The sequence below is a fragment of the Manis javanica genome, chromosome 12, assembly GCF_040802235.1.
Source record: "Manis javanica isolate MJ-LG chromosome 12, MJ_LKY, whole genome shotgun sequence".
In the NCBI taxonomy this organism is placed as follows: Eukaryota; Metazoa; Chordata; class Mammalia; order Pholidota; family Manidae; genus Manis; species Manis javanica.
Window position 1 is genome coordinate 66566685 of NC_133167.1, and position 9533 is coordinate 66576217.

General features: G+C 38.8%; 1 protein-coding gene across 7 annotated transcripts in view; it reads right to left on the minus strand.

Annotated features, from left to right (window-relative positions):
• The window catches only part of LOC118969894 (uncharacterized), a 102554-nt gene extending 93764 nt beyond the window's left edge, over nt 1-8790 (minus strand). For 4 of the 7 annotated variants that reach the window (XM_073218750.1, XM_073218751.1, XM_073218749.1 and 1 more), the window contains exon 1: nt 8111-8790. The gene's annotated coding sequence lies outside the window, so the exon portion shown is untranslated. The remainder of the gene's footprint in view (nt 1-8110) is intronic. The other 3 variants (XR_012123723.1, XR_012123722.1, XR_012123721.1) reach the window with 3 other exon arrangements.
• Nucleotides 8791-9533: the final 743 nt, after the last annotated feature.

Genomic DNA, 9533 nt, shown 5'->3' on the forward strand with positions numbered 1-9533 from the left:
CAATTATTTATATCCCATTTTACTCCAAAATTATTTAATGTGACTTAAAGAAATATTAGTAGTAGAATAGAATGCTTTCAAAATACAAATTAGTATGAATAAAGGAAAAATAAGAGGATCCAAGAAAGATGAAACACAAGGTAAAGTTGGAACACAGGAAATACCCAAGGCCTTGCACAACTCTAAAATGTGGGTGGTTCAGCTCTTAGCTTCTTAGCAATAGATCCACGAAGTGGGAAACAAGATCTAATTATGAAATTTTCATTCTGTATACGAAGTAATTTACAAACAAGCACCTTTTCCTACTGCTCAGAAGAGAAACAACTTCTTTACTTTTCAATAACGTGACACTGGACAGTACTGTAATTTTCTAAACAGCAGCTTTATATAAACTGAGTAATAGGTTTCCTATGAAAGTTTCTTTTAACATTTCCTCAACACAGCTAGGGTCACAACATAAGGAAAGTTATCCAGAAAATGAACCATCTTGCTAGTAAACCTTCTACTGGTTTAATCTGGGGTTATATGTATTCATTTATTGGATTTGAAACATTTTTTATATAGGGTGTTGCTTTTAGTAAATAGTTCTATCCGAAGTTATTCATCTAGGACTTTAAACAAATAATAAAAATCCTCAGGATATTTCTTAAATTCATAGTCCATTTTCATATTCCAAAATCCTATTTCATTTTCTGAATTCAGGTTCTTCTGATGGATAAGTAAAATAGTCATGCAAGTGACAATTGTGGCTCCAGATCAGATGAAGACAACACTAAAACAGGTCGAAACACTTCAAGGAGACCTCTTTTTAAAACTTAGAACAGTCCCTATCTTACTTTTCTAGGGGGCCTTCTATTATCCTGCTTAATTCAGCAACCTGGGAGCCCAATCTGTGATGATTTTTATTCCTCCTAAATTTTGTATTTCTAACCAAGAAATGGTAAAGAAATCTAACAAGAGTTTCTAGATTGATTATCTTCCCATTCAGTCTACACCAATTTAGATTCATTTTAGAGTATGAATCTTTACACACTTTGGCAGTTTTTACATTACTGATGGGGGAGAAAAGAGTAAAATTAGTATCGAGAATTTCCTATCTCCCATTTTATCATACAAGAACAAATAAGGTCCACAATGGCAGCATCTCAATATACCATATATCTGGACTTCATACGACTAAAATTTATCAATGCTACGATCTGATACTTAACAAATAGGCAGTAGCAAATTGCATCTTCCATTACAGTTGGGTTTGCTCTTCTCTGTCTCCCAAAGATGCCAAATTTATATTCTCCTACCACCCACATTATGGTCATGTTGTATCCCGTTGCTTTCCTACCTCATTATTAGTTCAAATCTCATCACTTTCAGGATGCTCCTCTCTCAAAAGCCTGGCTATTTGGGCCCACATAACCTTCTCATCCTATTTTATTTAGCTCTATATTACTCTCTAATTATTTTAGTATTTCCCTTACTAGATATTGGAATTCTAGTTCTTACGTTACCCACTATGAATAATGAAATGCAAATGCTCTAAGTACAAATTAACTTAATATGATGCATTTATCAACTACATACTTAAAACAGTTTATGGTTGTTCAACATAACTAAGATATTTATTAGGATTTCATCAAGTAAGCCAGAAGGCCAATATTTTACCACAAAGGTAATTTCCAAATGGCATACAATCAACCGATATTACATCAAACCTTAGGCTCTTCTACTTTCAAGCTTGTCAGAATAATTTTAGTTGTGAGGACTTTTGAGAACACTGCCAAAAAACCAAATAGATTTTGTGACTTATTGTCAGACCTCAAAAATGACTAAGATTAAATGACAGTGGTATCCAATATAGTTTGATCCATACTTGAACTCATATACATAACCCAGAGTCAGGCAACCTCTTCTATTATTAAATGAACTCTTCCAGTGTGTAGTCACTGAAATTTGTTATCTCTGAATTTCCTGTTTTATGAAAATTCAAACCTTAGTGATCTCAACATACAATCTTTAGTATTGCAAAAGGTAGCGGTATTTACATTTGGCATAATATGTACACTTGTTAAACATTTTTCTTGCAATTAAAAAAACACTCCTACATTTAAAAATGTATTGGAAAGCATATGCTTAAGAAGCTCAGTATTGATTATAAGCTTAAATCAATCAATATTATATTCTATTAACTTAGAAAGTTATAGGATAATTAGAATGATTTCACATTAACCACTTAAAATTGTTTACTTCAGAAAATAAAAGTAGGAAACATATCTATAATATAAATTGAAAAGCTTTTACCAATTTAACAAGAGAAAGAATGTAATTCAATTTTTCTTTTTCTTAAAAGACAAACTGTAAAGAATAAACCAAAGAAAGCTACAAATATGTAAGTATTCATATAATGCAACATAATAGATACACACAGAGCCTGTGAGAATACAATATTCATTTTGCTGAAGAACATATTGCATAACAAGGAGAGTTACTAATGAAATCAACCATCAACCTGGAATACATATGCATTAAACAAAGACCTCAGTGTCATTTTCTTTTTTCTTTCTTTCATTTTTTTCTTGACCTTGTCAGTATTTTTGTCCTTTAGATTTTAGAACTTTGGTAAAGAAAAATCAAGGCTATAATGTTGTAGTGTAGTGCTTTTTATTCATGCCATTTATTTTTAATGTAAATTCCAACTGTTCTGCATCTATCAGCACTATTAAAGTATCTTTGAGAAAAAAAATCAATGGATGATACCAGAACAAAGGAAGTTTATTTCTATTCAGAATTGCAACATCTGACATAAATTGCACATGAAAACTTTTATAGCAATGTTAGTACCTACTTGATAAGAAATAAGAATATATTTTTAAAAGTCACTTTTGTAATAATGTAATTCCTGCATCAATTTCTACTACTGACAATTAAGTGAAATAATGTAGGGCTGACATAATAACCATCAGTATGAAAATTATTCTAATGTGTTTAGATAAAAATTGTAATTTTCCCCCAAAACTGCTCTGCTGTCCTGTTCTACAAAGTTAATTACTAATTTCCATTTATCAAAAGTAAATAATTCTGAGTTTTCTTAAAAAACTATTATTTAAATCTATGATTTAGTTATTGTAATTTTCTATAAAAGCCCAAAAGACTATGAAATAGTTATTATATATTTTAAATAAAATAATTAATGACCCTCAAAATTGATTCATTTCTTTTTGAGTATAAGCTATTTAGCTAAATAACTATGTCTCATTGGTTGTTTACACAAATTAGGTTTTCAGTTCACATGTGCTACAGATAAAATTAACAGCTTAACCTGCTGTGGCATATAATTGCTGTTAATTCATGACAATAACAATTGCTTCTTAAAAAAAAGCAGTACTTATACCAATACCAACTAAAACAGCCTCAGCCAAACAAAATTAAGCACATGCCTGCAGTGCTTATAGGGCATATGCCGAGAGGACACCTGGAGCTGTGAACAATAACAGTGGTTTCTCCCAGCCTGCCCTTTCCCTTGACTTACTTTGGTTTCACTGGAATTTATTTCTGGAGGGGAACCCCCCCACTCCTTACTCCTAGAGCTACAGCCAAAAATTTCTATTAAAATGGCAAAATATAAATCAGACTGTAGAGAAACAGTTTAAGCAAATGTCTATAGTAATAATGAAAACCTGCTATCTAGGACCAAGACTGCAGTCCTAAAATGTGGTGATAGGCTTTGGAAAGTCAGCTAGCTCCTTGCTACTCAAAATGTGGCCCACAGTCCAGCAACACTGAAACTGCATTAAGAAAATCAGAATTTCAAGCACCAGCCTACATGTACTGAATCATAATTTTACACACATTAAAATTTACAAGCCATGATATTGAAAATTCTTCAGCCTACCTAACAATTTGTATATCAATTCCAGTAATTTCTGATATTTTAACAACTCAAAAATTCAAATTCAGATACAGAATATTCAGAGAACAGACAGCTTACCTGCTATACCCAAAGCCCATTTACATATCATTTGCTTTACTTTTTCAAGTCTCATATTCATTATAAACTACTGATCTGCAGTTTGTGGTCATAAAGAGGTAAGAGGGATTATCATCTTTGTGTAAGATCTTGGAAAAATCTTAAATACATGGATAAAGTTGAAGTATTTACACTCAGCGACTATTTTAAACAATTTCATCATAAGAGTCTTTCCTAAATAAAATTTTGTTTAGGAAGGAGCCCAGTATAGTAAAATATAAATCAAGGACTCTGCTTTGGGGCAGGGATGGCATCCAGCAGTAGCCAAAGCATCTCAACAGAATAAACTCATTGGATTCCTCAAAGTGCAGTTTGGAAAACTCTGCCTTAAAGGAACTACTTAAAAGTCTAAAAACAAACTGAGTAACTGTTACACTAATCACAAGTAAAGTTCATTATTGATCAAAGTGAGCCCTAAAGATCTCTTTATAGAAACCTACTATTCAATTTAGTTTAATTTATTCTATCATGTTTTAAAGAGCACTAGATATCATTATATAATTAAGCATCTTTCCTAATTCAAATTAATCTCCTCCCAAAATAGTCTAATTGCTGAGGTTGGTTTTAATTAATATATTATTTTCAACTGAATTTTTACTTTAGTTAATAGTACGCCTACCATATATAAGACATGTTAAGTTTTACAAAGGCAATATAAATGGACAAAGTAGTCATGGAACATAGTAATTGCCAAAAAATCTATATAAATATAGTAGAATGGGAGCAAAATTAACTGCAGGTGTTATAAAAGGCTTCATGGAGAGGTGCCTCCTGAAGCAGGCCTTGAAAAGTATGTAGGATTTTGAAAGGTAAAGGCTAAGTGGAAGAACTAGGAAAAAGGGCATCACAAGCGGAGGTAAAACTTGTTTGAGGAACAGAGGCTGAAAACATTGGGTTTATTCACAGAAGAGCCTGAAGTCAGTTGCAAGCTCCCAATAACAAGAATCTTGAGTTGTTCATTTTATAGCAATAGTACCTACAAAACTCAAGGGTCAATATGCCTGTATAGTATAGTACAAGCATTAATTATCAACTATTTGAATGAATTAATAAATGCAGGTAATCTAGTCTGGCTGTGTACAGGGCATACGCAGAAAATAGTGGTTGAAAAGGTAGTTTAGGACCTTATAATAGATAACCCTGAGTACCACATTAAGTGTTTAAATTTAACACTGCAAACAATGATAAACTACTTACATGAGAAATACTGATGTAGCAGTTTTAAGCAGCATGGATTGGAGCAGGAAGAGATTTCCAATAGAGAGATTGCAGTATTCAACTTTTTCTTTCCTCAGGTGGTTGTGTTTATATACTAAAGATATACATCCATGTTAATACGTGTAGCTCTAGTTCATTCATTTTAACTGGTTTATACTATTTTGTTTTATAAACATACCACAATAGTCTGTAGACTATTAGACTATACAAATAGTGCTACAATAGTTTAGGCAAGAATTAAGGGTCTCATCTAAGATTGTAGCAGTAGAGTCAAAAATATGGAGATGATTATGAATGAGATAAAATGAATCAAAAATTTTTCTTACTTCATGGCTGGCAAAGAAGAGCTAGAAATAAAAAAACTGTAGAAGTAAAATCTACTGGACTTCATAGCAAGTTCTATACAGAGGAAATGGGAAGGCAAAAAACAAGGAAATCCCAAAGATTGGCAAAAATGTACAGCAGGAAATCTCTTATGCACTGGTGGTGCCAGCTGTTATAAACACTGTATAAAAATATTAAGCAATACATAGTAAAATCGAAGCTGTATGCCATTTCCATCACAGCAATTCCACTTCCAGATACAGAATCCAGAAAAGTTCTCATCCATGTGCAAAGAGGTCATATACAAAAATGTAAATTTCAGCACTATTTGTATAGTGAAATATTGGAAAAATAAAAGGTTGTGGTATGTTTATAAAACAAAATAGTATAAACCAGTTAAAATGAATGAACTAGAGCTACACATATTAACATGGATATGTATCTTTAGTATATAAACACAACCACCTGAGGAAAGAAAAAGTTGTATTTACTTCTTACCAATTTTAAGAAAGAGCAATCCTAAATAAATCAGTGAATAAAGGAAATGGGTATGTCTTATGAATGATCAATGTAACAAGTCTCTGGAGGACAAAGAGACTGAAAATCAAAAAGCACGTCTTAGGTTTAGTGGGGGGATCAAACAGTTTTTTGTTTATTTTTACAAATGTAAGACTTGAAACCATAAAACTCTAGAGAAAGAATAGGTAGTAAGCCTTGGATGTTGGTTTCAGCAAATTTTTTCTGCATATGTGTCCCCAGGCAAGGGAAACAAAAGCAAAAGTAGACAAGTGTGGCTACATCAAACTAAATGGCTTCTGGGCAGGAAATGAAACCCTCTAAAAGACAAAAAGGAAACCTCTTTGTTAGGCAGGAAATTAGCTATGAGCGGGGGTGAAAGAGAAAAAGGCCAGAAAGTCCACTAAAAAGACCCAAAATTAATCAAAGTTCAAAAAGCCAAGAGCAACTTAATTGCTTCTTGGCAAATAGTGAATCTGCGGCATCTTATTACACTGATGGACAGTGACTGCAGTGAGGTATGATGTGTGTGTGGGGGGGGGTCTCATGCATGAATGTAGTAATTTTCATGTGAAACCTTCATAGGAGTGTATATCAATAATACTTTAATAAAAAATTTTAAAAAAGAATCTTACCTGTTTAACTTCCTGGGTGTTAATGCAATCTTATCTTAAGATGGGATGCTTCCTGCCTTTTACTACGTTGTTTGTGGCTGGGCTTACTTGCCATATTAATTGCCCAGGTTATGTATCACTTTATTAGGGGCTGGAGGAAAAGCAGCATTTGGGCAGTTAAACTGGGCCTTTTATCCGACTGAACTAAATGTTACAACATCCTCATTTAATTGACACAATGAAGTCACGGGCTATTTAACTTCCTGAGTGTTAAAATGCAAGCTTATCTATAAGATGGGATGCTTCCTGCCTTTTACTACGTGTGACTGGGCTTACTTGCCATATTAATTGCCCAGGTTATGTATCACTTGATTAGGGGCTGGAGGAGGAAAAGCAGCATCTGGGCAAAGTTAAACTGGGCCTTTTATCCGGCTGAACTAAATGTTACAACATCCTCATTTAACTGACACAATGAAGTCATGGGCTACATGGAGGCATTTTCTTATCCGGGGGAAGTTTACACCAACATTCCAGGCAGGGTTACTCCTGGCTTTTTAGTTTTAACTAATCTTCACTGAAGAATGCTTATACTTCTAATTTGGTATTTGACTCAGACTTTGCTGAATTGTTTAATACGGAGGTTTGGCGGGGGTCTTTTTCCTGAGGCCCTCACCCTACTCTGACTACACCCACGGTCCCCGTCTCAGAATCCCTGTGGCTGGTTATAACTTAATCAGCTGCAGATTACAAACCGAAATTACAGAAAGATATGAATTTCTAAATACAATAAACTAAACTGTCAGTTCCCAGACCAAAGTAAAGAAACTTCATTCCCAAATAAAAGACACGAGAAGTACCTCTTGAGATAAATTTTAATTTTAAAGGCGCTGCCTCTGGGCGGCCTCTCGCCCGCCACCCTACCGCGAGTCACACTTGAACCTCAGCCCGCCCGGCCCTCGCCCTCGAGGTCCCCGCCGAGAAAATCCACACACTGCAAAACGCCCACCAGCCTCCCCGTCTGCGGCCCCGGGCAGGTCGGCGGGGCGGCCCCGAGCAGGGCGGACGCGCGCCGAGGGGCAGAGAGCAGCCGCCTTCACCACCCGGGCCTGATGGAGGAGCAGCGGCTCCGGCGCACCCCTACCCCCAACCCCGGCGAACTTCACCGGCCGCGCGGACATCCGCCCCGGGCGCACCCGCTCCGCTCCCTCCCTTCCCGGGCGGCCCCTCCGTCGCAGCGCGCCAACTCCGGGCCCCGCGAGCCCATCACCCGCGTCGGCCGTTTCCCGGCACCGCGGGCCACGCGCCGCCCGCCGAGCCACTCGCACGGCCGCCCCTCGTCCGGCTCCCCCACGCCCTCAGGCGGAGGCAGGGTTCCCCACGCCCCGTCCCGGTCCCGCCGCGCTCCGCGGCCACGTACCTTCTGGCCCGCAGAGCCGTCACTGTCGCCTTCACCCTGAAGCAGGGCCCTCTCTGGACCCTCCACCGCAGATCCGCAGGAGCGGGAGCCACTTCTCCGACGAGCTGTCTGAAGTCCGGCGGTGGCAGCTGCTCCAAGACCGGGCCGGTGCCGCCCCCGCATGCGCGCCGGAAGGACGGTGCAGCCAAGCAGGCGCGGGTTCCTCAGCATCCGGTCTCCGCTCAGCCCGCTGCGTGGACAGAACGGCTCGGGCAGCTCCTCCCGGCCGGCCGAACACTGAGGGAGCAGCACCACCGGCTTCTCTCAGCGGCGCTCGCGATGCTACTGACTTTGAATATGGCGGCGGCAGCGCCTGCAACCGCAAGACTCACGTGATCGACGCTCTCACCCAGTAGATGTCCAAGAAATGGAAGCAACCTAAGTGTCATCAGTAGATGAATGGATAAAGAAGAGGTGGTACATATACACAATGGAATTTCATTCAGCCATAAGGAGAAAACAAATCCTACTACCATTTGCAACAACATGGAGGAGCTGGAGGGTGTTATGCTCGGTGAAATAAGCCAGGTGGAGAAAGACAAGTCTCCAAAGATTTCACTCCTCTGTGGAGTATAAAAACAAAGAAAAAACAGAAGGAACAAAACAGCAGCAGACTCACAGAACCCAAGAATGGATTAACAGTTACCAAAGGGAAAGGGACTGGGGAGGATGGGTGGGAAGGGAGGGAGAATGGGGAAAAGGGGGCATTACAATTCGCACACATAATGTAGGGGGTGGGGGACACCGGGAAGGCAGTATACACAGAAGACAAGTAGTGATTCTACAGCATCTTACTACGCTGATGGACAGCAACTATAATGGGGTATGTGGGGAGGACTTGGTAATGGGGGGAGTCTAGTAAACATAATGTTGCTCATGTAATTGTAGATTAATGATACCAAAATAAAAAAAAAGAAAAGAAAGAAAAGTTTCTAACACGGTAATTTGCTAATTTTTCCAAGAAGCAGTAGGAACTCTAACTCTACAGCACAGTCATGCAGCACAGCCTGCCTGCTCCCAGTTCAGTAACAGTCAAATCCGAATATGTTGAAGGGTTTAGAAAACACCCATCCTAACCTGCACACCCATTTCTCCTCAGAGAGCTCAACAGGAGCGTGGGGGCAGCCTTCTCACACTCATCCCATCCTCCCCAGGGCTTCACTCTGACAAAGGGAAGCTCAGGCCCTCCCCTCCCACTGAGGCAAACACTCTGACTGCCCCAGGACACAAACCCCTCAGGCTCAGACACAAACTCACCTGGTCTCCCAGTGGGAAAGTCCAGCCAGCAGCTGCCACTGTGGGCAGAAGGGTCTCCCTGCCTCTCCATCTGGCTCGCCCTGGTCCTGCGTCTGAGTGACCTGCATAGCAGTCCTGTGACCTGAGC